Source organism: Chelonia mydas, chromosome 12 (assembly GCF_015237465.2).
Source record: "Chelonia mydas isolate rCheMyd1 chromosome 12, rCheMyd1.pri.v2, whole genome shotgun sequence".
Taxonomy (NCBI): domain Eukaryota; kingdom Metazoa; phylum Chordata; order Testudines; family Cheloniidae; genus Chelonia; species Chelonia mydas.
The window spans coordinates 26,007,415-26,034,975 of NC_051252.2; the positions used below are offsets into that span (position 1 = coordinate 26,007,415).

At 41.6% G+C, this 27,561-nt stretch overlaps 1 long non-coding RNA gene across 2 annotated transcripts; it reads left to right on the top strand.

The window, feature by feature from the left end:
* Nucleotides 1–27,561, top strand: LOC122462527. 2 transcript variants are annotated; one of them, XR_006285116.1, is made up of 4 exons: nucleotides 1–130; nucleotides 5,993–6,160; nucleotides 26,655–26,726; nucleotides 27,454–27,561. It is a non-coding gene; the product is annotated as an uncharacterized LOC122462527 (long non-coding RNA). The 2 variants fall into 2 exon arrangements; XR_006285115.1 differs by lacking the exons at nucleotides 26,655–26,726; nucleotides 27,454–27,561 and having other exon boundaries at nucleotides 5,993–6,250.

A 27,561-nucleotide genomic window follows, 5' to 3' on the forward strand; every position in this document is an offset into this window, starting at 1 on the left:
GTGAGAAGATTGGCCAGAGCTGCTTGAGAACCGCAGATGGAAGGGGCTCCAGTGCGGAGGGAACTCTCTCAGCATATGTTGGAGCGCAAAGGGAATTGATGGACTGGCTCAGGCATCATTTGCATTTTAGGTAATTGACCGTTTGGGGCACTTTTTTGTTAAAAGGCAGTTGAATTTTTGAGGTTGGGGGCAATAAATTGCTGTTGACCATTGTTGGGAAATACAGAAGCAAGACACTGACATGGAATATACCTGGGATCGCCCTGACAGAGGCTGCTGTCAGGCACAGTTGGGTAAAGGAGCCTGGGCAGAGCTAAGAGGGAAAAGAGGTAAATATCTTCTAGGGCCTCTCTGGAGGTGAAGTCTCAGTTAAGCGTCTTTGCTGCCACTGAGTTCACTCTAAAGAGCTGAGCTGAGACTACTGCAAAACAGCAAATAGTGCACAATGGTAGCATCTCTGAGGCGATGGACAGCATAGAGGAGCAGTGACAGAGTGGCAGTGGCTGATTCAGAGCTAGGCAGCCTAGGCTGAAGCCACAGAGAGATCAGCAGCTTACCTAAGGGACTCTGGCGTAGGCCACCCTACCCAGCAATTAAAGCTGAAATTGTCCTGGCTGACCCAGAAGGTAGAGTGCCCACAGCATCCTAGTCAGCATTGGCCAATCAGCATCCTTGGACGTCTCCAATGCAGGACAGCTAACTGTGAGTAGGGAGGAGGGAAGTGCCTAGAATGTACCAGCTAGTCTTAATTTCCAAGAGTACTGAGGCTGGGACTATTATGTCCCCATGCGGGGTGGGAGTCTTATATCAAATACTTTAATGGATTAATCACTGGTTTTTCCAAATTCATTCTCTTGCCCCCCTTTCTCCCTCCCCAATAGCATTCTCTTTGTTTTCACCCCTGGATTCAGTGTTTGCCAAGTGGTGAAAGTATTGCCCATCAAGGGTTCCCAGGACAGTATATAGGGTTTCCCAGGTTTCTGGGTGGAGGCTTGAGCCAGTGTCTTTAGAAGGACCCCTAGAAAATTGAACCGGTCCCTTTTTGCTGCCAACACCTTCAGAAATGTTAGTTATAAAGGTTTTCATAATATTTAACCGAAATCTCCCTTGCTGAAAATTAAGCCCATTACTATTTTTCCCACGCTCAGTGGACCTGGGCAACAGTTGATCACTGTTGTTTTCCATAATAGCCCTTAACATATTTGGTCTGAAGACTGGTATGGGGTCTCCTTTCAGTCTTATTTTCTCAAGACTAAACATGCCCTGTTGTTTTTCCCTCATAAATCAGATTTTCTAAACCTTGTATTGTTGTTGCTGTCCTCTGAATTCTCCCCAATTTGTCCACATCTTCCTTAAAGTGTGGCATCCAAAACTGGACAAGTACTTCAACTGAGGCCTCACCTGGGCCAAGTAGAGTGGATTAATTACCTCCAGTCATGTTACATAGGACACCCCAGAACCTTAGCCTTGTTGGCTCATGTTCAAACTGTGCTCCTCTGTAACCTCCAGATCCTTTTCAGTAGTACCACAACCTACCTACTTTGATTTTTTTTCCTTCCTGATTGTAGTACTTATCTTGCTTCAATTTCATCATGTTGATTCAGACCAAATCTCCTATTTACCCAGGTTCTTTTTAGTGCTGATCTTTTCTTCCAAAGTACATGCAACTGCACCCAGCGTCATGTCATCCCATATCTTATTAGTGTACCCTCCACTCCATTATCCAAGTGTTAATGAAAATATTTAATACCAGATCCAGGACAACACCTCCTGGGAGTTCCTATTATATATATCGTCCCAGTTTGTCAATGAACCATTAATCACTACTCTTTGTGTAAGTTGTTTTTTCAAACAGTTGTACACCTACTTTATAGTAATTTCATGACCACATTTGTCGACCATCCTTCTTCAAAGTACTTTAGCAAAAAACTTGGGAGTGTCAGAATAGTGTAAAACAGGTTTTCCAGATACATTTTATTCCGAAAACTATAGTTCGGGGAATGATTTAAAAAAAGAGGGGTGTGTGTGTGTGTGTGTGTGTGAGAGAGAGAGATATTAAGGACGAGTTCATGCATGGATATGGGGAGGAGTGTGCAAGAGTAGGCAATAAATCAGGAGAGATTAACATTAAAATGAGTTCTGGGAAAGGTACTAAATATATAATATAAAAACATTGATGTCATATAGTTCCACATTTGACCATCTCAGGTTGGCTATGTTAACCCCTAGAAGAATGGTGGTGGTGGTGGTGTAAACAAAGTTCATTATATCGTCTACTACTTTCCCTCTACTCATAAAATCATAGAGATTAGACCTATCAGGTCACTTGGTCCCCCCCCAAACCATTGTGGGATTGCTTTCTATGGTATCTTCTCAAGAGCTAGGTTCCATTTAGTTTTCAGTTGGTGGCCCATCTCCATGCTCATCCCGGACAGTAAGGTGCTCCTGTGAGGTGGATTGGGGATTGGGTAGAGCCTTCACTCTGTCCCCACAGCACTCTGAGTAGAGCAGCTGTGCTGGCACACTGGTGTATGTATGTTGTGTCAGGTGTAGGAATGGCATAGGATGTCTCTCCCTGGAGCAGAGGGATACCAAGAGTCAAATTGTGATTCTAGGTCACATCCTGCTTCCTGGGCTGCTCTTGGCATGTCGTAGTGCATGGAACACTTGTGGCAAACACTTCCTTACATGGAATTTGGGCAAAGTCACAACTGAGCTCGCAATTAGGATGTTTTTCTCCAATATGTAGCATAAAGTTACCTTTTCTTTATTTCATTCCATTACTCCTACTTTGCCTTCCATTTCCCTTCTGCTTCTATTTGCAGGCCAAGTACATTTCATGAAAAATACCATTCTCAATCAGAATATGTGCAAGTACAAGGAAAAAATATTTCAGTTTACAAAAGAGGAATAAGGGAATGATTCCATAAACAGCAACTGTAACACCATCACTACCACAAACTGTTAGTGCTCCATTTATGAGAGCAATTAAGCATATGGATAGCTTAGCTTTTGTCGTCAGCCCAGAATGGGACAGCACTATCAAGGCAGATTCAGTCTAAATCTATAACGGTAAAATTGGTCTAAGATGTAACCCTTTAATATGCTTGGAAATGAGAAGTTGTCTGAGTGTTGCTAGGTTTGGTAACATTTGCTAATGAATGAATGCTGGTTAGTGCTGTTAGTAGAATTATCACTGACTAATAGACCTGCTCTATGAAAGACAGTAAATGCCTCAAATTTTATGAAAAATAATCTATGGGTGGGGGGGGAAGGCAGCACTATACTTCTGACTGAAGTACCCCTTGGAGGATGAGGCAGAAAATGAAGGGAATAATTATGTTTACATGATTGGAACAAATTCTTCATCAGCTGCATACACAGTAAATGTTGAATGGAGGGATTCCACTAAAAATATCAAGTGCATAAAATTAATAAATGTACAGTATTAATGGAAATCAGCGTTTGGTCCCTAACAAGAATTCTGTCCTTCTTTATTCCAATGCAACCAATTTGGCTTGTTAAATACCGATAGCCCACATGAATTTTTAAAAAGAAAGCGTTGTCTTTGAGGAAAGGCATAACAGAACATAGCATCTTCAGTATGCTAACGGTTAGTAATTTGTATCTTAAGGTATAAGTAAGTAAATAGAAACCCTTTTCCACTCATTAACTGATTTCTTAACTCACTTTTTTTAGTTAAAGGTCTTGTGCTTTTGAATGCTAGTACCTCATCTTGGCACTGTTGTTGGAAAAAGGCAAGGATCACCTTGAATTAGCATGTTTAATTATCATATTTCTGTTTACTCCATGCTCCTCTTGCTATAATCATATTTAGCAACTTTAGTAACTGAGGATCAGATTGTGTCAGAGAACATCTATGGGGGTGAATCCTATAAAAATTTGCTGCTGGCTGGAGTAGAAAAGTAGTATAATCAGCAGTAAGATTGTCAAACACTGGCATATCCATAGAATCATGGGTTCAGTGGGTATTCTGTTATGATCACCATCCTTTGCAATAAATCTAGGGCATAATGCCTTTCAGGAGCAGTATTTTCCAATCAGCAACATTGAAGTGTTGCATATAAACAGATAATTTTGTGTTTGTTTGGTGCTCTACCCCTAGATTTTCAGATCTGTAAAGGCCAATGTTCAGTATAATAGTTAATAAATTCTCTGGTTGGTAGCCAAATTTGTTCAGTTATCTCAATTACTCTTCAGCTAATTTTATTTTTTCTTGCCATTGATCCACATCTCATTTGAATAAAAAATCATTCTGCTCAAATTCACTGCTCTCCCAGATACATATTTGAAAGCAGCAATGGACAGATTTTATATCAATATGAATCAGAACCATAGAGAGGCCAACTGGATAGCAAAAAAACAAAACCAAAAACCACATCAGTGGTTCATTAGATGACCAGATAATTTGTCAGAGGAATTCAGTAGATGTGACCAGAATAGAAAGTCAACATTTAATAAAAAGACAGCCTGTTTCAGTACTCTCCTTCCTGATTTTCATAGCATGATCACAAGAATCTATAAGATAATGAAACACTTCTGGTTTCAACTAGCTTAATAATGATGGAATCAACAATGCCATCATATTTAGGCAATGGTGAACTAGTTGAAATGGTGTATCAGTGCTTTTAACCACAGTGCACAGAATACTAGAAGAACATAACAAACATATTTAATCATAGTTATAGGCCAGGTCTTCTTCTTTTCTTCTTCTTCTTTTATATTTACATATCAGAAATGACTTTGGTCTCTAAATTTGTACAGGTGGAATGTCTCTGTTTTTACTGTCAGCTTTTTTTTTTTAGTAGTTTGTTCACTTGCTCAAATTCTTTTTTCAGACTTGTCCAGTGTTTTGCACTTCTGAGTCATCAGCTATAACAGAGTCAAGAACTCAGCTTTGTCCGTGCAATGAATTAAGATGATTCATGGAAGCAAGGTGTTAATATTTTGTCTGCACAGTGGAAGAATCATTGGGAATCTAGCTCAGTTGATATGAAAATGGATGCATTCAAAGACCGTTTTCATTTGCTGCAATTTGTAACTAATTAATTATATATATAAAATCATATAATTATGTAACTAATGCGTGGGCAATAGATTAGATTTGAGTTGTAGGTTTAAGTGGTAAATTACAAATAGGATTACACCACAAGGAGATGGGACTAATAAATAGTAATAGGACTAATAATAAATCACTGATGAGTGTGTATTAGATATCTAAGTAAAATAAGGCTGTAATACAAGGTCTACAGGCTTGGGGATGATGTCCCCATAAGATATGTAGTTTGGCCATAAAAGGCCTCCGGCCTGAACAAGATTGGCATGACTAGTTGACGAGAGAGAATCTTGTACCAGTAAAGTGTAAGATCACAGTAAAAGATATGTTAAGTGCTGATGTTCTGCAAACTGTGCAACAATAGACTGGAAAATATGCTGCAATGTACCAGTTCATACCACAAAATGCCTGATAGTAATATTTTGGGGGATTCTGTAATAACCTCAAATTGCTCTGGTAACTCATTAACATAGATGCTATTGAGAATATGGAAAACTAGGGCAGCCTATGAGAAATGGGGCACCCTAAAATTCATGGGGCGTGCAAGTGCAATTAAGGAAAAAGGGGTTAACACCCCTATGCGTATGTGTGAACCGTAGTAGGCATAAGTGTAACACTGGATAAAAGGTGTTGGCCAGCCTGGGTGCTGGGGAGAATGCATGGGAACATGCCAGGATGACAACCATGGATGATGATGATGATGATGACGACCGAGATAATGACAAACACTCGAGTCCCTCAGCAGTAGACATGAAATGTGAGTTGTAAGGTGATACCAATCATAGGACTAACCACTTTGTGCTCTTTCTCTCTCTGCTATTGTATTTTAGTGTTTGTGGGGTTGTTTATCTGCATAGTAAATGTGTAAATTAAGTGACCTGTGATAAATTGCAACTGTTTCTCTTGTGCTTCTAGGGTTTCTCATTTTCAAGACACTGATGATGATAATCCTGAGGCTTGTAGCCCACAGGAGATTGAACCTTTGTTGACCACTGCAGTCTAAAAGATTATCAAGAATCAATACACCAGTTCATCAGTAAGACTACAGACTGGCAATGTTTTCTTGCCTGAACTTTGCTAAAGGTTTGTCTATGCATGGAGTTATTGCATATATATGTACATGGGTGTGTTATTAATACTTCATGGATTAAGTTAAACAGGAACGAGACATTCTTACTGTGTCCACACGTGGAGTTATTCAGGAATAGCCATTGTGCTTTAAATTCATACCCTACCTCAATTCAAATTAAGTTTGATGTGTAGACAATTCTGAAAGAAATCCCTTTACCTCCCCAAATCCTATTATCTAGTTCACAAAGCTATAGTCAGTTGTTTGTTCATTCATTCTAAAATAATTTAATTCAGAAAATAATTCATTAGCCATTTATAAGGACTGAGAGTTGAAATATTGAGAACTTTTTTTAAAAAAAGAAACCACTAGCATTGCTCTTTTCCCAAACATAGGCATTATGGTTTTTTGCATTTCATAGGAAATCTGTAAGCTGGTGAGCCCAGTCCTATGGTCTATAGTCCAAGAACCAGATTTTCAAACTCAGGTCTTATTTAGGAAAGTGGCCAGATCTTCAAAAGTGTTCAGCCGGTCCCACTGTTCTCAGTAGCAAGTGTTAGGTGCTGAGCATTTCATTTAGGCTCATAATGGGAGGTAATATTTTTGAAAATCTAGCTATGTTTTTAGGGGCCTAACTGGCAGCTGTAGGTTGCTGAGCTTTTGACAATTTTGGCTACAGTATCAGGTATAGCAACAACTACCTGGGAGAGGTTGCTACTATAACTGAGGTAGTTGAAGTGCTACAATCTCCCTAGAGTGGATGCAACTATACCAGTATCAAGGTGCCTTGTACTGGTATAGCTTAGTCTTGCAAGAGGAGGGGACTAAGGCCTGGTCTAGTTAGACTGACGTAAGTCACCTTGCATCGACCTAGCTGTGCATGTGTCTACACTTAAATTTGTCTCCCACTGATGTAAGCGCCCTGTTACACTGCCCTAGTAACACCACCTCCCCAAGCTGCAGCGTTGAGCCATGATTGATGTATTGAGGTTGATGAAGTGAGAGTGTAGACACAGATCCTAACAGTCCTCCAGCAGCTGTCCTGTAATGCCCACAGCTGTGACCAGAGCAGTCCATGTTGAACAATGCTGCTCAGGTTTGATGGAGACCGGAAGGCACCACTCCCCTTTAAAGCCCTGCACATTTTAAAAATGCCGTTTCCTGATTTGTCCAGCTTGCTGAGCACGCCTAGCAATTTGCCATTTTTGTGCCCAGCTGAGCATGCCAGCTACATGCTCCAGACATGCTCTGGCTTAGAGTAGACAGGAGATATTGGATCCTCTGGGCCTGTGGGGAGAAGAGGCTCTGAAGGCCCAGCCATGGACCTGCTGTAGAAACATAGCCATCTACAAGCAGATTGCATGGGGTGGATGCAGGAACAGGGGCATGACAGGGACCAGCAGCAGTGCTACATGAAAGTGAAGGAACTACATGCATCAAGCGTATCGGAAGGCCAGGGAGGCAAACAGTCCATCTGGTGCCAAGCTGCAGACCTGCTGCTTTTATAAAGAGCTGCATACCATGCTTCATGGAGACCGTGGATACATCTCTGATCGAGTCACAAGCCCCTGGTTTGAAGGGGGAAGGAGAAGGAGGAGAAAGTGGAGGAGGAGGAGGATGGGAGACATGTGAGGGGGTCTAGCTACGCCACAAACCAGGACCTGTATGAGACTTCACCGCAGTCCAGTCAGTCCTGGCAACCAGGCACGGGTGAGCCCAATGCAGGGGAAGGAACTTTGGGTGAGTATGTAATTGCATTCCCATTACAATGATGTATTGACGATGTCCCCGACTTAACAGGACGCAGCTACTGACTTTTCATTTAATTACTTACTAGACGAGCAGGGGGTACAACAAAGAGGTACAGTTATCTGTTTTTCATTCCCCTGTAGAGTTAGGTGAGGGGAGGGCCATGTGGAGCAGTTTGTTCATATACACAGTGATGTCCCTTGAATCCTCCTGGCATCTAGGGATGGCAGCCTTATTTCTCCCTCCACAGTAGGACTTTGCTCCACGCCAGTTGACAAAAACTTCAGCAGGCACTATTGCAGTAAACAGGCTAGCAACATATAGGCCTGGGCAGCTTCAGGATGCCAGAAGCAGCTGTGCCCTGGTTAACCTTAGGAGTGAGGTACCAGCTAACATTGCCACCACCTGTGGAAGATGATACCAATATTCAGTGTCATTGCCCTATATTCATAGTGTCATGCAACTAAGAAATTCCCTCCTCATTTTCCTCACTCTCCACTAGGGCTGGCACTGTGAGGGGTGCCATGCACAAGCACTTCAAAGCAGAAGTGTCACTAAGCATGTCTTGCTTAAAACTTTAGGGGAGCAAGTGAAGGGAGTTCTGAATCTTACCTCTCACTTTCTGTTGTGACTGTACTGATGGGTAAGTCTGTGTTTTATCTGTAGCTGCTGCAGTAGCAGCCTTAAGGGGTTCCCCCTCCACACCTAAGTAATGCCCGAGCCACATAAGGAGAAGAAAGAAGAGGACTTGGGATGACATGTTCAATGAGATCCTGCAAGCCAGTGTTGCATCATATCATGAACAAAGAACTTGGAGGGTGAACACTGTAGACAGTCTGGAGAAGGAAAGAGAAGACAGGAGAGAGGCCCATTAGTCGCAGCAGGAAAAGAAGAGGGAGATGCACCAGGACATAACGGGGCTTCTCCAGTGGCAAACACAGATACCGTAGACTCTTGTGCGCATACAAGCTCAACAGGCCTGGGCTCAACCTCCTTTTCAGTCCATGGAGAACTCCATTACATCACTGCCCTACACCTTCCCTCAACATTCCATGTGGCATCCGAGGAACAGTAAGGACAAGCACAGCTTCACATACACTGACCTGTGAAAGCCACGTAGGTAAAGCTGTATGTGTAGGTAAAATGGACGTTATTGTTCTTTCACTTTAAGTTCTTAATTTATTAAGTTCTGAAAGCACTGACTGACTTGTTACTGTACAGTGTGACACAATATAGTAATCCTAAATGTATAGCAAGCACCACAAAATTACACACATGGGGCGAGGGGAGGGATAGCTCAGTGGTTTGAGCATTGGCCTGCTAAACCCAGGGTTGTGAGTTCAATCCTTGAGGGGGCCATTTAGGGATCTGGGGCAAAAATTGGGGATTGGTCCTGCTCTGAGCAGGGGGTTGGACTCAATGACCTTCTGAGGTCCCTTCCAACCCTGATATTCTATGATTGATTCTATGATTCATAGATATACACCAAGCACCACACAATTCCTAACAGATCCCAACACAACAAGGCCAGATAGAGCAGAGGACGCCACAATACATTATTGTGGCTCACTGTTAAAGTGCTCTTTCAAAGCCTTCCTGAGTTCATAGAATCATAGAATATCAGGGTTGGAAGGGACCCCTAGAGGTCATCTAATCCAACCCCCTGCTCAAAGCAGGAGCGATACCCGACTAAATCATCCCAGCCAGGGCTTTGTCAAGCCTGACCTTAAAAACTTCTAGGGAAGGAGATTCTACCACCTCCCTAGGTAATGCATTCCAGGGTTTCACCACCCTCACAGTGAAAAAGTTTTTCCTAATATCCAACCTAAATCTCCCCCACTGCAACTTGAGACCATTACTCCTTGTTCTGTCATCTACCACTGAGAACAGTCTAGAGCCATCCTCTTTGGAACCCCCTTTCAGGTAGTTGAAAGCAGCTATCAAATCCCCCCTCATTCTTCTCTTCTGAAGACTAAACATCCCCAGTTCCCTCAGCCTCTCCTCATAAGTCATGTGTTCCAGTCCCCTAATCATTTTTGTTGCCCTCCGCTGGACTCTTTCCAGTTATGTAGCTCTGAGTTAAGCTCTTCTAATCGCCCATGCATCTGGGTTTTCAAACTCAGCAGACAGCCACTCTCCCTTTGCCCTCCACCCTGGCAGCTGCTTTCCCCCCTTAACTTCACAGATATTATGCAGGACACAGCAGGCAGCTATAACCATTGGATGTTTTTTTTCACTGAGATCTAATCTTATGAGTAAACAACACCAGTCTCCCTTCAATCTACCAAAAGCACATTCAGGTGTCATTCTCCACCTGCTGAGCCGGTAGTTGAATCTTTCCTTTGTGCTGCTGAAGTGGCTGGTGTACAGCTTCGTGAGCCAAGGGAGTAGTCTGGGTGCCCCAGGATCACTATTAGCATATCAATATTGCCTATGGTAATTCATCGGTCAGGAAAGAAAGTCCCTGCTTTCTGAACAGTCCTGTGTTCTTAAATAAGTGAGCATCATGATGTTGGTGAAGCAGCCCTCGTGATCCACCAATGCTTGCAGAACCATAGAAAAGTAGCCCTTTCTGTTGAGGTACTCTGTGTCAAAGTGGTCTGGTGCCAAAATAGAGATATGCGTGACATCTATTGCTCCACCACAGTTCGGGATCCCCATTACTGCAAATCCATCCATTATGTCCTGCACATTGCTTAGATACAGTCCTGCATAGCAGGAGACAATTAATGGACCTGCACACTTAAATGACAACAGCCCCCAAAGTGGATTTTACAACTCCAAAATGATTTCCCACTGACAGCATTGCCAGTTTCTACAGTGTGATCACCGCTCACTTCTCCACTGTCGGAGCAGTTCTCATTTTGGTGTCCATGTGCTGGAGGGCTGGGGTGAGCGTGGTACACAGATCCAGAAATGTGGCCTTGCACGTCCAAAAGTTCTGCAGCCGCTGCTCATCCCAAGCCTGTGTTACGATGCAATCCCATCGGTCATTGTTTTTTGTCTTGGGCCCAGAAGCAGCACTCCGCCATCTGCAGCTGCTCCTTGAATACTACCGACATCCTTGAATTGGTTTTCACTATGTCCCACACCCAATACGTCCTCCAAGAAATCACTGTGTTCCCCACTGATTGGGTTCCTCTTACAACTCTGTAAATACTGGAGGATTGTGCATCCTGTGTTTGCAACACTTATGACAATAGCACAGAGCTGTGCGGGCTGTATCCTTCTGTCAGAGAGGGTAACAAGCAAGGAGGGGAAGGTGGGTTTGTGGGATTTTTTTAAAAAAGGGGAAAATTGTGGGGTGTAGATGACATCATGGGATGGAAACAGTTGCATGTTGGGAAGTTGACCTTCTCTTCCCAGTCACCCGTGTGTGACTCATTTCTGCCCCACTGTGCACTGGCATAATTTCCCAAAAGACAATGCACTATAAACAGTGGCAGGCTGAACACTGGGATAGCTACACATCGTGCACCACACTGTACGTTGACACAAGCATTTCTGGTGTGTACATGCTGTGCCGACCCAAGGAGCCAACTATGTGTGCACACAAGCAATATACTAACTGCAGAGGCCTTATATGGATGTAACTTGTCAACCAAAGTTTGTAGTGTAGACATGGCCTAAGCACACTTGTACTAGTATAACTGCATCCACATTAGAGGGTTGTACTGATGTTAACTATGTTGGTTAAAAAATCATACCCCATATTTATGCCAGGACAAAAATGTGTAGTCCAAGCCTTAGTGTGCCAAACACCTACCTTAGCTATTGCAAAGCTCGCAATAATTCTAGTTGTATATGTGGTCATCCTTTTCTGAAGTATGACTTCCTGAAATGCATCCTTTCCTTTTCCCTGGATGAATTACATGAGTGCCTTAAAATTACCCTTCTTACCCATTGTAAGGATCATTAATATTTCTCATTTAAATTTTATTCATTTTTTTAGCTTTCTAATTCTTCTATCCACTTGCATGGTCTATAGTTTTATTCCTCACCCTTTAGAACTTCTACAAAAGTAAACCTGAGGAACTAGACCAAAAAATTAGGATAATGGTGCTAACTTTAAAGGGTATGGGCATAATTCTAGGTCTTAGTTTAGTTTCTCTATATTTATTCTGGGGTAACTGTGTGTGGAATATTTCCCCCTTCTCCCCACTTTCTCTCCTCCTCCCCCCGTTCTCTTCTTTGACTGGGCTCCTTCTTTCCTTCCTTCACTCTTGAGGTAGTGGGTTTGCTGATCACACACACAACCAGATTGATACCCTTCCTCTCATTGAATGGTCTCTTACTCTGCAAGCAGCCCTAGTCACTTCACTGGGACTATTTGTGGAATCAGGTGCTACTCAGAGTGAGTGAAGGTGGCAGCAGGGCTTGCTCTAGGTGTTTTGCTGAGCCAAGCAAAACATTTGCCACCTGAAGCTCTGAGAGAGCAACTGCCCAAGCCAAAAAAAAAAAAAAGATGGCCAGAATGCTGCCCCAAGCACGTGCTTGCTTTGCTGGTGCCTAGAGCCAGTCCTGGGTGGCAGAACCTGCTCATTAGATAGAATTTAAATGGAGATCAAATGAGCAAAAATAGAAGGCTGCCTTTTCCCCTCTCATGTTTGTTATCTAGCTCAGCTTATCTTGTTCAGGGAAAGCCCCTGGCGGGCTGGACCAGTTTGTTTACTTGCCGCATCCTCGGGTTCGGCCGATCGTGGGTCCCACTGGCCGCGGTTCGCCGCTCCAGGCCAATGGGGGCTGCGGGAAGGGCGGCCAGCACGTCCCTTGGCCCACGCCGCTTCCCACAGCCCCCATTGGCCTGGAGCGGCGAACCGTGGCCAGTGGGAGCCGCAATCGGCCGAACCTGCTGACGTGGCAGGTAGACAAACTGGTCTGGCCCACCAGGGGCTTTCCCTGAACAAGCAGCAGACCGGCTTTGAGAACCACTGATCTACCTGACCTGAGCCTAAATGGGACTTTTCACCTACCCATGAAACTGATGAAAAGTGAAATGTCACCATTTTATGTATGAACGTTTTTACACACCTCCACTGTGGGGAATTTTTCCTAATGTTTTTTTGCATTAACACTTATGACAGGAGCTCTGCTTCCAGCAGCTTCAACTGGCTGAATTAATAATAAAAAATAATTTTAAAAAATATAATCCGCCCCTCACCCCACCAGCTGAACGTTCCATACCCAGGATGCAGATGATGTATACGAACACATAATGGTGGGCATAAAGTTTGAGGTTGAATCTCTTTATCTAAAATTTTTGATAAATATCTGAAGATTTATTTATTAAGGGCAAAAGTATAATCACACACATGGTGTGTGCCCATATGCTAGCAGTAATGATTCATTACCTTTGATGAAAGGAGTACTACCAATATAAATTGGCAGTTGATAATTTGACATATGCAGATAGGCAATACATATGTAGAGTGTGGATTTTTTGCATGATACCAGATAAATAAGAGCAAGTGTAAATAACTTGGTAATTGTACTGTTATCACAAAACAATGGATTTAGAATAACAACTTGTCTACCTCAGATAATTAGCTTATCAAACTCTGTAGAAAAAGTATGCTTAATTACAAGGCTTAGTGTCTCAGTTGACAGTAGATCGAGCATGAATCAAGGGTGCTGTCTAGGATTACAGCTGGACCGCTGGGGCCTAAATTCTCAGTTGTAGTAGTGTAGTGTAATTCATAGTGTAGCTCCATAGAAATCACTGGAAGCTACATAAGTTTACACCATCTGACTCTGGGATCCTATTTCCCACCCTCATTATTTCTTCACAGAGCAGTAAACTTGGGTGATTGGCACCTGAGTTAGCTTAGCTCCAGTGTGATCAGCCACACTGGATAGCCTGACCCAAGTAACTGTGTTCTCACTGGTGCTGCACTCACCTGTCTGTTTCTAGGACTTCTGGGGATATATCCTATGGTTCTTTGTGCTTTGGTAAGCTGAGCTGCTCTCTGTTTCTATCCCAGTGAATTGTAGGAGAACTTGTTTGCTCTTGTGATCACAAGGCAGTTTTGTTGGAAGGCATTGGAGGACTATCTGTACTCAAGTGATTTAGCTTGCATCCTCACTGCAAACTGGATGGGTTACTAGCCCAAGTGAAAGCAGCATTCAGGCGCTTGCCTAGACCTCCATCTGGGCCAGGGTTTAAAGCACTACCAAACTCAGGTGAGAGGTTTTTGTATGTAGATGGGAGGGGGACAACACCATAGTAAGAGCTTAAGTTAACTCTGCAGGGAAGACATATATTCTATTGGTGACTTATATGATATAGGTCAAATCACTTGACCTCTCTGTGCTTCAGTTCCCCTAGGGTAGCATATGGATCTAAAGGGCTTTCAGATCATCTCATGAATGGAGGGGTTCTAGTACATCAACATATTTGTTGTTGACGTTTTTTAAAAATAAATCCCTTTGCAGTAATACTGCTGAAGAGATTTTGAATGTGTTCAGTCCAAACTTTGTTCTAAAAGATAAAGAAGACTGGCTTTTTAAATGTAGTCCCTAGATGAAGATCACAGCTTAATGGGGCAGAGGGAGTCAGAAATAATTAAGGACAATAGCAGATTACAGCACCCCAAAGAAGTACACCTTTTGTGAACATCTCCCAGTGGAGAGATGAAAATCAATCTCAGTTCATGTATTCCCAATCAACTTCTGCCAACCTCAACCCCCGAACAGAACTTAAAACAAAGAAATGTATAATCATGCTCACCTTTCTGATTCACGTTGTAGGGAATGGAGACAGTTTATAATTCCATCTAAAGCACAGTTCAGGTCCTTTCTCATTGTATACATCTTTTCATTTTCTAATAAATTAGGAGGTTAACTGGCTTTTCATCTTTGCCTTTATCATTCAAATAAGTTTTCATTTTTATAGAAACTAGCAATCAGATTCCACCAAGGGAAAGTCAGTATCTCATCTGCTTTCTATATCTCCTATATAGTCATGCATGGCTTTCTTCTGTTCAAGGAATTAGTCAAGCATATAATAAGTAAAGCTAACAATTTAAAACTTTTTTTTTTCTTTAAATGATATATTGTCAGATTGGGGACAGCTCATTCTGGATTTCTTTCATCTTGCCAATGTCTAAAGCCTCCCTCAAGTCTAAAGTCCATATCTAGTAAACATTTTAGTGTTACTTTTCACATAATATTTTTATTTGTAAAGCACCTCCCCCCGCATGCACACAAATGCCCAGGGTGCTGAACAGCAATCACAAAAACAATTTCTCATTGTGTAAGAAAAACCCCAGCTTTGACAAAATTACAAACAAGGGGGGTTGGGAAAACAAAAAGAATAAAACAATGAGTCAGATTTAAGGAAGGAGTGAATTGGAACGTATGAAGGGAGACTATGCCAGGCTGGGGAAGATGCTTAAGGAAATCGAGGCTCAGGTGATCTTCAGTGGGATTCTGCCTGTTCCGAGAGAAGGGCAACAAAGGTGTGACAAGATTATGATGATCAACAGATGGCTCAGGCAGGGTGCTATAAGGGCTTTGGGATGTGTGGCCACGGGGAAGCATTCATGGACAGAGAACTGTTTGCTCGGGATGGACTTCACCTGAGTAGGGAGGGAAATAGACTTCTAGGATGAAGGCTGGCACAACTGATTAAGAGAGCTTTAAACTAGGAATCTGGGGGAGATGGTTGGGAGATGTCCAGGTAATCTCCACGCCAGATTTTAACATTGAGAGGGAAGAATACGAAATAAGAAAGGATACAGCCGAGGGTAGGAGAATGGACGTAAGGAGGAAGGGTAGTGTAGATACCAGTCTAATAGGTGATACTGGTGATAGAATGTCTGTGCTCAATCGGGTAAAGAATGTGAGCGAAGCCAAACAGCAAAAATTAAGATTTTGTACACTAATGCGAGGAGCCTAGGTAAGAAAATGGAGGAACTAGAGCTACTAGTGCAGGAAGTGAAACCAGATATTATAGGGATAACAGAAACATGGTGGAATAGTAGTCATGACTGGAGTACAGGTATTGAAGGGTATGTGCTGTTTAGGAAAGACCGAAATAAAGGCAAAGGTGATGGCGTAGCATTGTATATCAATGATGAGGTAGACTGTAAAGAAATAAGAAGTGATGGAATGGATAAGATAGACTCCGTCTGAGCAAAAATTATATTGGTGAAGAAAGCTACTAGAGCCTCCCCTGGAACAGTGCTTGGGGTGTGCTGTAGACCACCGGGATCCGATTTGGATATGGATAGAGACCTTTTTAATGTTTTTAATGAAGTAAATACTAATGGGAATTGTGTGATCATGGGAGACTTTAACTTCCCAGATATAGACTGAAGGACGAGTGCTAGTAGTAATAATAGGGCGCAGATTTTCCTGGATGTGATAGCTGATGGATTTCTTCACCAAGTAGTTGCTGAACCAACAAGAGGGAATGCCTAATAGATTTGGTTTTGGTGAGTAGTGAGGACCTCATAGAAGAAATGGTTGTAGGGGACAACCTTGGTTCGAGCGATCATGAGCCAATTCAGTTCAGACTAAATGGAAGGATAAACAAAAATAGATCTGCGATGAGGGTTTTTGATTTCAAAAGGACTAATTTTAAAAAATTAAGGAAATGAGTTAGGGAAGTGGATTGGACTGAAGAACTTGTGGATCTAAAGGCGGAGGAGGTCTGGAATTACTTCAAGTCAAAGTTGCAGAAACTATCAGAAGCCTGCATCCCAAGAAAGGGGAAAATTTCATAGGCAGGAGTTGTAGACCAAGCCAGATGAGCAAGCATCTCAGAGAGATGATTAAGAAAAAGCAGAAATCCTACAAGGAGTGGAAGATGGGAGGGATTAGTAAGGAAAGCTACCTTATTGAGGTCAGAACATGTAGGGATAAAGTGAGAAAGGCCAAAAGCCATGTAGAGTTGGACCTTGCAAAGGGAATTAAAACCAGTAGTTAAAGGTTCTATAGTCATATAAATAAGAAGAAAACAAAGAAAGAAGAAATGGGGCCTCTAAACAGTGAGGATGGAGTGGAGGTTAAGGATAATCTAGGCATGGGCCAATATCTAAACAAATACTTTTCCTCAGTCTTTAATGAGGAGTTTAGGGATAATGGTAGGTTGACAAATGGGAATGAGGATATGGAGGTAGATATTACCACATCTAAGGTAGAAACCAAACTCTAACAGCTTAATGGGACTAAATTGGGGGGCACAGATCATCCTCATCCAAGAATATTAAAGTAACTGGAACATGAAATTGCAAGGCCATTTGCAAGAATTTTTAATGAATCTATAAACTCAGGGGTTCTACTGTATGACTGGAGAATTTCTAACATAGTTCCTATTTTTAAGAAAAGGGAAAAAAAGTGATCCGGGTAACTACAGGCCTGTTAGTTTCACATCTGTAGTATGCAAGGTCTTGGAAAAATTTTTGAAGAAGAAAGTTAAGGACATTTGAGGTCAATGGTAATTGGGACAAAATACAACATGGTTTTACAAAAGGTAGATCGTGCCAAACCAACCTGATCTCCTTCTTTGAGAAGGTAACAGTTTTTTTTTTTTTTTTTTTTTTTTTAGACAAAGGAAATCCAGTGGATTGATTTCAGTAAGGCATTTGATACAGTTCCACATGGGGCATTATTAGCTAAATTGGAAAAGATGGGGATCAACATGAAAATTGAAAGGTGGATAAGGAACTGGTTAAAGGGGAGACTACGACGGGTCACACTGAAAGGTGAACTGTCAGACTGGAAGGAGGTTACTAGTGGAGTTACTCAGGGATCGGTTTTGGGACCAATCTTATTTAATCTTTTTATTACTGACCTTGGCACAAAAAGCGGGAATGTGCTAATAAAGTTTGTGGATGACACAAAGCTGGGAGGTATTGCCAATACAGAGAAGGACTGGGATATCATACAGGAAGATCTGGATGACCTTGTAAACTGAAGTAATAGTAATAGGATGAAATTTAATAGTGAAAAGTGCAAGGGGATTAATAACAAAAAAAAATTTGTTATAAGTGGGGACACATCACTTGGAAGTAACAGAGGAGAAGAAGGACCTTGGAGTATTGGTTGATCACAGGATGACTGAGCTGCCAATGTGATATGGCCGTGAAAAAAGCTAATGCGGTCTTGGGATGCATCAGGTGAGGTATTTCCAGTAGAGATAAGGAGGTGTTAGTACCATTATACAAGGCACTGGTGAGACCTCATCTGGAATATTGTGTGCAGTTTTGGTCTCCCATGTTTAAGAAAGATGAATTCAAACTGGAACAGGTGCAGAGAAGGGCTACAACGATGATCTGAGGAATGGAAAACCTGTCTTATGAAAGGAGACTCAAAGAGCTTGGCTTGTTTAGCCTAACCAAAAGAAGGCTGAGGGGAGATATTATTGCTCTCTATAAATATATTGGCGGAATAAATACCAGGGAGGGAGAGGAATTATTTAAGCTCAGCACCAATGTGGACACAAGAACAAATGGATATAAACTGGCCACCAGGAAGTTTAGACTTGAAATTAGACAAAGGTTTCTAACCATCAGAGGAGTGAAGCTCTGGAGCAGTGAGGGCAAAAGACATATCTGGCTTCAAGACTAAGCTTGATAAGTTTATGGAGGGGATGGTCTGATGGGATAGCCTAATTTTGGCAATTAATTGATCTTTGACTATTAGTGGTAAATATGCCCAATGGCCTGTGATGGGATGTTAGATGGGGTGGGATCTGAGTTACTACAGAGAATTCTGTCCTGGGTGTCTGGCTGGTGAGCCTTGGCCACTTGCTCAGGGTTTAGCTGATCGCCATATTTGGAGCTGGGAAGGAATTTTCCTCCAGGGCAGATTGGCAGAGGCCCTGGGGTTTTTTGCCTTCCTCTGCAGCGTGGGGCACAGGTCACTTGCTGGAGGATTCTCTGCACCTTGAAGTGTTTAAACCACGATTTGAGGACTTCAATAGCTCAGACATCGGTTAGGTGTTTATTACAGGAGTGGGTGGGTGAGATTCTTGTCCTGCATTATGAAGGAGGTCAGACTGGACGATCATAATGGTCCTTTCTGACCTTAAAGTCTATGAGTTCCACACTGGCAGGGCAGCCACAGCAAAAGCTCCATCGCCTGCTGGCTTCCAGCACAACAGGGGTGCCATGTGAGCACAAAAACCTGGCAGGTGGGAGACTCTTGGAAGAGATCTCAAATATAGCCAGGACCAGTCTGATTTACAGCTTTATAACCATTAAAGCTAATTTAAAGTGAATCTGCCACTTCGTAGGCAACCAATGTAAAGAGCAAAAAGCAGATGGCTATGTAAAGAACACAAAACCTCTGAATATGATCACCGTAGCTCAATCCCATAAGCAATCATGCAGGTCCGCTGAACCAGCCGCAAGCTGCGGATCAGCTCGCTGATAAACCAGCATGTAAGGAATGACAATAATTGAGCCTCCAGGTCACCAGGATGTCATGAGATAAATAAGGGCATGATAAATAATCTGCAGATTGCGTAGCGGCCAATGCTCAGCATTCATTAGATAGGGCATGGTCAAAAATGATGCTAAAATTTATCTCAAATTAAATAGTGTGTGAATGGTGGTATATGCATGTGACTCTTTTTAATGGGACGTTTTATAGATCCGCCTTTACCTGATACAAGGTTAAAAAAGCAGAAAGAGACTGGGAAGTAACCATATATAGGACTGTATCCTGAACTTTGGACTAGTGCACTAAAGTACATCTAACTTGGGCTTGTAAAGACTGCTTTGAGCCCGGATTACCCTGGTCTTTCTGGGGAAGGATTATCCCCAGGTCAGATCCTTAGACCAGTGGTCCCCAAACTTGTTCCGCCGCTTGTGCAGGGAAAGCCCCTGCCGGGTCAGTTTGTTTACCTGCTGCGACCGCGGGTTCGGCCAATCGCGGCTCCCACTGGCCGCAGTTCGCTGCTCCAGGCCAATGGGGGCTGCAGGAATGTGGGTTCGCTGCTCCAGGCCAATGGGGACTGCGGCCAGTACGTCCCTTGGCCCGTGCTGCTTCCAGCAGCTTCCATTGGCCTGGAGCAGCAAACCGCGGCCAGTGGGAGCCGCGATTGCCCGAACCTGTGGACGCAGCAGGTAAACAAACCGGCCTGGCCTGGCAGGGGCTTTCCCTGCACAAGCGGCTTAGGGCAAGTCTGGGAACCACTGCCTTAGACCATCCCTGTGCTTCATCACTGGAATCCTGGGGCTATGATTTGGGACGGGACTACATAGATTTGATTCTCATATTGTAATTAGAGCTGTTTATAGAGTGGTGGTGTCATGTCATACAGGTGTGTCTGACTTTTTGATTCATGTACTGGTGGCAGGTAGCCCCAAGCCACTCCTACATTTTCCTAAATAAACTACCCGTTTTCCCTTCATGTAAACATTGAATGGGAAGGAAGAAATAAAGGGATCTTGAAGTATCCCACATAAGAGAGCATTCTGATAGGAAGGAAGTCTTATGGCTAAGGTCTTGGTTTGAGGCTCAGAAGATCTGTATTCAATTCTTGTAAGTACGTGTGTAACTTTAAGCATGTGAGTAGTTCAGCTGATGCAACAAGACTACTTGGGTGGTTGAATTTACACAAATGATTAAGTTCTTGGCTGGTATTTTATCCAGCTGTTGTCTTTCATCATATACATAGTTACTGCCCCAAAGGGCTTTAGTCTGTCTCTTCATTATATGTTTCTACATTGCCTAGCCCATGTCTGTTTGGAACTTTCTGGTGCTACCATAATTCAAACAAATAATAATAAATCTGTCTTGGATGGCATCAGCACACAAACAGGTATCGGAAACCAGAGGAATTGTATATTTTTTTGTTTCCTCTGAACATTAAAATAGTTAAATCACTTTTTTTATTTTTGACGACAATAAAGTAACAAATCTATATGTATTATTGACTTTGCCAAGTACTGACTAACAGTAATTTTTGGTTGATGATTTGTAAATCTTTAAAAGCAGTGGAGCTATATGGATTTATACCAGATGAGAATGTGGCTCAAAATTTTAGGTGAAGACAGTACAGATGAAATATCAAGAGACTATCTTGTGTGTGTGTGTTGGGGGGGGGGGGGGAGGGTACCTCTATAATTTTTCTGCAGTCATTGTTTTATGTAAAATTACCGAGCGTGATTAAAAAGAAAGTGGTACCATATACGTTTTCACCAAAGGAAGCAATCATTTTACCATACTTCAATCTTTATTAAAATAGTTATCTGTTATCTTTATTATTTATCTGTTTTCTGAAAAGAAAAATGGATTTGCAGTGTTAAAATATCACTCACTGTTTCTCTCCTCCCACATGCAGAATCCTAAATATTCTCTTGTCAGCCACTGTCTTAACATTTGAAAGAATAACATACGCAGTGCAGTCAGACCTGGCTAATCTGAATTCCTTTGTGAAATCCACTCTTAACATCTATTAAATAAACACTTGGAAAGAACAAATTTATTCTGATTGGTACTGTGAAATGGAACATTCATTGGTTCCATATTGTTATAGTATAGGGCTCTGCAACGAAGCAAATGCACAATTGCCATATCTGATAGCTATTTTCCATAACACAATTTTATTAAAACACCCCTGCAGTTCATGTTTAATGGTTTTGGCACTAATGAGGATCTCAGATGAATAACACATTCAAGTAGATTAGTTCTCCTTAATAGCAAGGGATTACAATTCACACTCAAGCAGTATGTTTCAACTGTTGTGCATTACTGAGCCATTGGGGCATACTTTGATGTGTTGAGAGCTAAATGGTAAAATTAATGGTGCTGGCCACTATCTGCAAAGATTTAAATAGCCTAGAAAGTATTTTAAGTAACTTGGTCTATTAAGGATTTCCTTTGCAGAAATGCAGTCTGCAACCTAGCACACCATCTGAGTTGTTCACTGGATATACTTGAGCTATCTGTCCCAACTCCTGTGAGTTGGAGCCTGGACACTCCTGGCAACAGACCCAATCCCTTTGAAATTTCATCCTTTTAATATCTATTTAAGCCCCAGTGTGGCCACATCTAGAACGGGGTCAGGGTGCAGGGTTTCTTTGTCCACTACTGGCTGTTTGCTTTTCTTAATATCTTTGGGAGGCCCCAAGACAGGAATATCTGTAAATGTTATAGTTTCCAATACAAGCCATGTAAATAGCTCCCGGATACTATTGTGATGGACATCCCATATATGCGTGTGGCAGCACAGGGGGAACCTACACCCACCCTTTACTATGGCCTCCCAGCTTTGAGCCTCTAAACAATTGGGCTGTCTGCCACCATAATGCAAACTGCCTTGTCTTTTCTTCCAGTGGCTCTTTCTCTGTGTTCAGCATGGCTTCCTCACTTATCCTTTCCTGACTGTTCTCCTACTTTTTAATGGAGCATCTCCTCCTAAGTTTGTTCTCCCTTAAGTCTCTGCCCTTATATTTCCCAACAGGCCAGGTTTCTGGTCACATTCTGTCTCTTGCTATGTACCCAATCCCCTTAAAGGACCAGTTGTCCCTGTGACACATAAATAAAAGAGAAAAATTACTTCTGTCTGAACAGTTATTTGCTATGACTGTGTTCGGTGTGCACCTAACATCATGGAGCCAAAGAGTACTATTTCCTAGAAAAGAAAATAAATGAGCTCTTATAAGAAAGTGGTCCTATGCAATGCAATGCAGTGTGTGTGTGTGTGTGTTTTCTCCACTAAATAAAACATAGGTAACTGATGGACTTTTAATTTCTCCTTGCCGTGCAAACTCTACCAAACATGACTGAAAAGAATAGCAAGGGTTGAAGTTACACTAGTGTTTTCCAGTTTGATTTAAAATCTTTTCAGTGATGAGGCCCTCGCTGTGCAAAGTTGGAAATGCATGGTTGTGACATCACTAGCAAAATACGTACAACCACTGTAGGTTGGATACATGGCTTTGGACGCAGGTTCAAATTTTGAATGGACCTTGTAAATTGCTCTGTCTGTATTTTCAGATACCTATATCTACATACAGAAAACTCCACATCTGTGTATGGAAGATGGTTAATAAGGAATGCAGGTACTTGATTTGTGTAGACAAGTGTGAGGTTTTCTGAAAACACATATATGGACCTGCAAATATTGTAGGCACGACCAGAGAAACCTGTTGAAAATTTTGCTCTTATACTCAGCTGTCTCTCAAAAATCATATTCTATTAGGCAATACATTGCTATAAGCCATGTGATGGACTGACTTTGGATTCTTAAGTATTAAAATATATTCTTAAATCAGACACTAGCTAGTAATATGTGACTGAATTTAAATTTTAATGCAAACTTGATGCCCATATTTTTAAGATTTTTGCTTATAGTCTGTTATGGGGAACTGAAAATTTCTTGGCTTCTCAGCACTAATACAATTTTCTTTATCCTGAATGATATTCATCCATCACTTTTTAAAAAGTCTGAATATCTTGGAGCAATGTTTCAAAATGGATTAATAACCTAATCTTTCCTCCGGATATGCAAGTTCAAACCTGTCACAGGCGACAACAGCAGTCAATATGATATATTAGTAGGCCAACTTGTAGGAATGGACAAACAAGAGGATGCTGTGATCCAGATGATACCTGTGTTCAGAAGTCCTCTTATTTGGAAAATATTTGGCTTGGTCAGAAAAGTGCAATAGAAAAGAAAGGAGACTGGAGATGTCACATGCAGTACCTGTGACAAGGTTGTATAATTGACCCAAGTCATCCCTAAGAATGTCAATCTGGTCATGTGTACTGATTTCAAAGGGATACCCTCTTCCCCCTCCCCCCCCCCCCCCCCCCCCCCCCCCCCGGTTGAGACGGATGTATGGCTTTTGGTTAAACATAGGTTCAAATCTCAAACTTTGGAAGTTTTACTCTCATTTGGATCTAAAGTTTTGGTCCATAACCATATCGAGCCTTTGTGATGGCACTGGGCAGAGAACTATAGTAACAGCAGCATAGTAGTGGAGAGAAGAGGCAGTGAGTGCACAAGTGACAGCAACATGTGTGGGGAAATATTTAAAATACTCCAGTGGGTTTTCAAAGGATCCATGAAATTTGACTGAGCCACAAATGAGTGGTGCAGCAAAAGACCCACCAAACAGACTCCGTGGAGTCCTATTCTAACTACAACACTGATCAATAAAAGAGAACACTTGTGCGACTCTCCTATTTAGATTATAAAAAAAAAACAACCATCAGGCAGCTAAAGACCATATCCTCCAGTATTGAGACAGGTAGCAGTTAGATCCAGTCCCCTATTAACTAAGTAACTGAATGTGAAAACATGAGAAGTACATTTACTCTTGGTGTCTCAAGACTGTGATTGGGCCAAGAAGAGGCGTTACTGCCATTTCTGGCTTGGCTTGGCTTTGTTTCTTTCTGTTTGTAGCCATGGCAAAGGAAAGAAGAGAAGACTTAAGTGTCCAAGTGGTGGCACTCCCTTGAGAGGTGGGTGTCGCTACCAGTAGCTAGAGTAAGAGGCTGACACAGAGGAACAGGAGGGACAATCCATGTCTGTGTCAGCCACTATTGCATGGGAACATACGCGGCATGAACCAAACAGAGGTATCTGTTACAGAGATGATTGAAAACAGAAGTGGACAACACATTTCAGGGGACTCTACCCCCCCTCAGTACACTTCCATTGTGTGTGAATAAGGTCTCTGTGGTATCAGCTGTGCAAAGCTGAACATGTGGTTTTGATCCCAGCCCTCAACAATACAGTGGCACAGCAGTGGTATGAATGGGCCATTTACTCTTTTTTTTTTTCCCTTTCTTTTTTTTTAATTCCTTCTGTGTTCATGTTGTCTTGCCCTGTATTATGTGTAGCTGTTGTTGCTTGCTGTTGTGTGTTACCCCTCTCTATGCTAGGGCAAGGGGGCTGCAGGTTAGGTTGCTTGAGTTTTAATTACTAATTTATTTCTAATCAATTATTTATTTTTTTATTTACAGAACATTGTTTTCTTACATAAATATTAGATGAGAAGGTCTTAGATTTGGTGGATAAGACATTACAGCAAGGCTGAGACAGTATAGGTTATGGAGTTTGTGTGTATATATGTATTATTATAAAAATCATGTATATTGTTTTGATTTTCACTTCATCCCAGTTGATCCATTTTTCCTCACCCAGATCAGTTATTGATGAAGACAACCAGTGAGTTGTTCCATTTCTCTTAATTCGTTTATTCTTGTTAAATTTATTTCTAGAGCAAGGATTTATTTTTTATTTTTACAACTATAAATACACACACACGCACAGGCTGCAGTTACACAGGATTCTAAACAGATATTGTCTTTACTTAATTTCAGAAAATCAGGACATTTCTCTAAAATTAGGCTAATAGAAAATTGGTGAATATGTGTCTGAAATAACTCTTGCTTCATCCTTCTAACCTCTGATAAGAAACCTTTCAATATGGGACAATCCCAAAGACATGATGGGGATTCCTTATCCCATTGCATTACCTCCAGCATTTAGCTGTGAATTTTGAAGCCATTTTACTTTGTAAGACCAGTGTGTGAAAATATCTAATCATAACTTTCCTCTTGCATTCACTCCAGGAGAGGAAACTTGTGCTTACCATTATATCCCACCAATCCAGGAGATTTGCTGGTTCATCTCTTTTTTTTCCAGACAAGTTTCACAATGCATTGCCCTGTACTGGTTTCCAGTAGAAAAAGATGTGAATACAATACACTTTTTTTTGTACTGTACATCTAATTATCTATAATTTTCTTTCTTAGACCCCTGCCCAGCAAAGTACTTGAGCGTGTGCGTAGCTTTATGCACATGATTAAGACCTTAAAGTCAACGATTTTCATCATAAAGTCTGGCTTCAGACAATGATGGCTTTGAAAAAATCTCAACCCTATCTGGGGGATTTGGGCCAACAATTCCCATTCATTTTAATTTGGTTTAATGATTAATTTTAATGGAAATTGGGTGTCGAGATCCTTCATATGCTTTTGAAAATTTCAACCTAGGTGCCTGGTCCAAAGCCCAGTGAAGTCATCCAAAAGACTCCCATTAACTTCAATGGCCTTTGGAAAAGGCTATAGAATATTACTGGAAAAACAAAAGGGGAGGAAGAGAGCAAAATAGTTTATCACTTAATGCCGAAATTACTTTTGACTGGGTAAATTTATCCTTCCTATTTTCAATTTTTAGGAAAAATGTATTTCCCAGTCAAATGGATTAAAACCTCATATTCCAATCCTGAAACTTAAATCGGGGTTAAAAATTGTAGCTCAACTGCGGTGCTCTGAAAAGAGAAAACACACCAGATTTGCCCATTTTCATCCTTTCTCTTGGACCACTGGTGGCCAGAAGCACAGAGAATGAAAAATATTGGGGATAACGACAGAGGATCCCCTGTGTGTGGGTGGTAATTTATTATGTATCTTCGAATCAAACCCAGAACTATCCAAAACAACAAATGTTTATGGCCAAATTTCTACTGTTGAGATAAACACAGAAACAGATGCCATAGTATTAAGTTGCAGAAAACCAGAGGATATTATGGGTATATTTAAATGCAATGAAATTGGAAACAAATAGTGTTTCGAGTTTTTAGATGTGTACCCAAACCAAAGCCTGAGATCATCTCTGATAAGAACATCTCTGAACTCTGGAGAAGTAAAGAGCTAGATGTTCATGGCTTTTACCTATCTCTAGGGCTTCCCCCGCAAGGAGGAGGAGCAAAAACTTCTGGTGGATGCTCTTTGTAGCATAAAAGAACCTTTATTATTTTGTTATGACATTAGGATTTAATTATTACACAGGTAAATTGATCAAATGACGGAAGTATTCATCCTGGAGACGACATGGTGATCTGAAAGATTGCTGCAATTCGGGTACTGTGTTTTTGCACGTACGTCCCTCATTAACTTTCATATGTGTTTCACATAGTCTGTGGGGGGAGAATATGTAGTTATGCCAGCTTAGTAATACTTACATAGCTCTTTACAAAGGGAGAATAAGTGTCATTATCCACATTTGATATATGGGGAAACTGAGTCACAGATGTTAAGTGACTTGCCCAAAGCCTTACAGTGAGTCAGTCCAAAACCAGGATGAGAACCCACGTTCCCTGATTCACAGTCCAGTGAACTATGCATTGTACTGCCATGCTTCCTCTTGTTCCTGTTTGTGATGTTTTTGGGGATGTTTTCTATATAATTTGACAATAACATAGCTAGACAGTGGCATGACCAAAAACAACCATCCATCTACCCCAATTTAGTTCTGGCAGGGCTCAACCTTTATTCCTATTTGCAGGCTCCTGGAACTCTTTTGACTGTGCTGGCATTTATGATCTGGGAAAAAAGAATGCTTTATAAAGCTCTTAGTGGTTTAGAAAACAAACTTTTGCCAGGACTGTAAACAGTTTATTAACTGAACTCAACAGCAGGGGTTCATGTAATTGCTCACCTCTTCTCTGACCAGAGCTTGTGTTGCTGCCATGCAAGGAAATAGTTTTTAGAGGTATTAAGAGGGAAGCAGATAGATTTGAACATAAACAAAGTGGCTAAAAGTATTCAAGCAGAAATTAAACAGCAATATTTTAAATTATTTCCGCAGGTGATCCATGAGAGATTGCAGTGTTGTGGCCAAATGCCTATTTCACTTTCCAGTGTAGAAGCAAAGATGTGAACCTTAATGATGCAATTTTATCTTCAGGCTCAGTGG